A 4155-nucleotide genomic window follows, 5' to 3' on the forward strand; every position below is an offset into this window, starting at 1 on the left:
GAAAAAGGGACAAAAACACTATGCTTTTGGTATTACTTTCGTTTCATAATGGCTGTGCGGAGCTCACAAAGTAGCTGTCCGTTTGAATGTGTGTTGGTACGAACATCAGGCAGGTCTCCTCTTACAACTACTTGGGGATTTAAATGGATAGCAAGCTTAACTGGCAGACACAAGTATCAAATGTCTGCCCGAAGATCCATCAGCGCCTTCATTTCTTGTGATGTCTGGGAACATTTGGAGTTTGCAGAAGCATTCTGTTGATCTTTTCTAGAGCAACCATTGAGTCAGAACTGCGCTTTGGAATAACCAGTTGGTTAGGTGCCCGATTACCAGGGAAGGTAATCAGGCAGCCCCCATCCCATGCCTCCCAGGACATATATGTGCAATCCGTTATTCAACAGGCCAACAACATTTTAGACAATCCACATTTGCTCCCAATTTAAGCTCCTAAAATTAGTTAGGAAGGAGGTACAGGACTCTTCTCTGCAAATTAAACCCATATAAAAACTCATTCATACCGCAGGCTATCAGCTTGCTTTTCAATTAGAGCAGTGTTCCTTAACCTGGGTTCAATCGAATTTCAGGGGTTCTACGGAGCCTCTGGGGGGTAAGACACGCTAATCAACATGTCAATTAGTTACGACACGCCCGCTTGGCCATCATTGGCTGTAGATGATCACATGACATTGCTTGTCCAATCAATGCTGTGGCAAATTTAGTTCGCATAGCCATCAACATGTGACTGTCGTAATAGTACGTCGTACAATTAAATAAAAAAAAAAGTATACTTATCTCTTGAAATTGTATTGACTTTTTTCTGTTTAAAATAAATGTGTTTTTTTTTATATCTTGATTTAAAAAAATACATATTTTTTTCACTCGGTGAATGTGCATATTAACTGGTTGGGTTTGGTACCTCTACAAAGGTTAAGAACCACAGAATTAGAGGAAGGCAGACAGACAAGCAGGAGGACATGAAGGCAGTGTGGGGTGTGCCGAGGACTCCAATATATTGTCCAATGTGTGTAGAGTATATATTGTCCTGTACTGTATGTATTGTCCAATGTATGTTGTGTGGTTTGGGAGACCAAATAAAAAGTAAAAAATAAAATAAAAAATAAAATTACATGTCAATTAGTGTCGGGCAGAACCCTTTGCGGTTACAATTGGTTCCTGCCAATAATCACCACTAGATGGCATAGGAACACTAATAGGGAAACAACTCAATGGGGAATATCAAGAGACTGTAACGCCATATGTCAGGCGCATCAGATGATAGGGTGCACTGTTGGCTTTTGGGAAAATGGAATGCTTTTAGGAAAATACGCATATTTAAAAAAAAAATCAATTCGTATTTTCAGAAGACATGTTTCAAATCACTTCAGTTTGGGACAACTAGTGATGAGACGTCAAATGGGTAAGGAAAACAGGAGAAGATGACGACTGAAAGTCACAGAACTGGAAAGAAGTCACAAAATCAAGTAGTGCGAAGGTCTCACCACAGGTCATGTCATGGCGTGGACTTGCATGCCTTCGTCTGGGACAGGCTCATTAATCGTCACTGATGTAACCCATGACGGCAGCAGCATAATGAACTCAAGAATAACCCTTTGTCTGCCAATTTCAAGAGCGTTCCAAGCAAAATTATAGACGACACTTAATTCAGCAAGTCTGGCTATGGCAGCACCAACAAAACAATACTGTCATTGAATTCTCGCTGGGTGTTGCTAGGATGGAAAAAGCCACTGCGGCAACAACCCGCGTTCACCGCACGGCCTAAGGCCAGATGTATTAACTGTGTTCACACCAGGAAAACATGCACGTGGCATCCTCTCACAAGCTGTGTACTAAAAAAATAGGAGAATGCATGATGAGAATATTTACAGTGCTGGAGGCAAAACACGAATTAGTGCACTGATGTGATTTCACGCTGCAATTTGAGAAATGTAAAGGTGTGAGTAGAAACGCCTGGACCATATTTTGATTGATCTTTTCAATGTGACACGTTTTGATCAGATCGGCTCTGTTGTTTGTTTTCTGTTTCTCTCAACATCATTGCAAATAAGGGTTTGCACTCAATGGCCGCATGAAATATAAACCGAGTTTTGAATGAATGAATGAATAAAAGCATGGTCAATGTACGGTCATGTGAAGGGGTGTCAAACTCATTTTTGTCGCGGGGCACTTTGGAGTTACGTCTTCCGCTCGGAGGGCCGTGACGACAGAAACCGAATTAACATTTGGTCATCACATCGTATTATTACTTCTACCAAAAAAACAAAACAAACAAAAAAAAAAAGATAGCTTACTAGTTTTGAAATCAGTCAACTATTTGTTTGTTGTTTGTTCAATTATTGTTCAAGTGTGTCGTAAAATGATTGCCAATTCTCAACATTATTTATTACACATGACAATTTCGCATTTCGGTACAGATTTTAGCAAGCATCATGGAAGTTGACACCCACGATTTGCTTTAGCGGGCCACATAAAATGATATGGCGGGCCGAATCTGGCCCGCAGGCCTTGAGTTTGACACCTGTGGTGTAGCGGCTATCATTTTTCAATATGATTTGGAATCTTGTTTTTTGAGGATAATTTTTCAGATCGAATCGAGAGAAAGGCCGTTTAACCTAATTTGCATTTGTGAAGTCGTAAAAGACTGAAATGATTGATTGAAAAGAAAAGTTTACAATGTATTAGCAATAAGGAGGCTCAAAAACCCATGCTTATCATCCCCACCCTTTTCCCATGCTATAGTCTAACCCCATTTATTTCCCCCCATCCCCCACCAACCAAACCCCCACTCTGCACTCCCCGCGACCCCCCAGGATCTTTTGAGGCGCTACCAATGAGAGCTGCACAGCGCTATTCCTTCCCGGAGACAGGAACCTCCAGGTCTGGTGCAATCCTTCCCCCTGCTTTTCATGCTATTTAACACCAATCACACGCTTGCTGCTGAATGATTCCGCATCGCGGTTACCGAATTGGTAGAGTGCACAATATGGAGGGGTTTTTTTCATGCCACGCTTCGGCATGGCAACTGACTGCTTGGTGAACCCGTGCAGTTAAAAAAAACAAAAAAAACCCCAAAAACATTTACCATGTTTGATCCTCCAAAGCTCCAATGTGATTTCTTGCATCTTGAGATATTCCAGTAAAAGTCAAAACAAGGACGCCTGTGATCAAAACTGACTTGTCCCCAATTTCCAGACTTTACCACCGGGAGCAGCCTGCTGCTTGAGAATGAGGCTTTGGTGGCTATGTGGCGCAACTCGCTAAGGATTAAATCAAATCCGCAAAGCATAATATCAATATCAGTTTCACACTATGTCAGTTTGGCGGGCTGTGATTACATTTTATTTATCGGCTTTTTTTTCCCCGCTACTTCTCATATTGTTTATTCAAAAAAATACAATGACCTACTTTTTTATTGCTGTTGTGCATTGAACATGGAAACAGCCTTTTCAAATTTGTTCGTTGAATGAAATATGTTGGAGCAATTTTTTAATTAACGACAAAAAAAACTAAAGTGAAGTTCCACTGAATGCAATTTTTAAAAATCTATCTATATTTTTTATTATTATTATTTGACTGACTCTGTATTGTTGAGAAATGAAAGGCTCCAGCATAAGAAGTGAGACTCATTCTTTTTGCCGATTTTTTTATGGTGTACAAGCACTCAAGTTGCACCTGAAGGGCAGTTGATCTGTATTATTTGTTCTTTTCCATTGAAGTTCAAATTGAATCCCAACGTAAAAACTGAAAGTAAGCTTCATAATACCATATTTTCCGCACTATAAAGTGCACCTAAAGCATTCGATTTTCTCAAAAGCCAACAGTACCCCTTATAATCCGATGCACCTTATTTATATATGATCAATTTTCTGATTTCTTGGATGTAGTAATTTAAATGTTCTCTCAGGCGCTTTGTTTCAGCTGCAGCAGTTGTGAAAGCTCAAAATAAATAAAGCTATATTGTATTGACAATAAAGTTGTATTCAATTCAATTCAATCATTCAATTCAATTGTATTCCTGTTAGCATAGCCCCATCTAATGGATGCATAATGCAACTGCAGCCACTATTGGGGCTTCTGTTCTATGCGCCTTATAATGCGGTGCGCCCTATATATGAAAACAGTTTAAAAATAGGCCAT

The sequence above is a fragment of the Hippocampus guttulatus genome, chromosome 18 (assembly GCF_054856545.1).
Source record: "Hippocampus guttulatus isolate MCC_2025c chromosome 18, RoL_Hgut_1.0, whole genome shotgun sequence".
Classification (NCBI taxonomy): Eukaryota; Metazoa; Chordata; class Actinopteri; order Syngnathiformes; family Syngnathidae; genus Hippocampus; species Hippocampus guttulatus.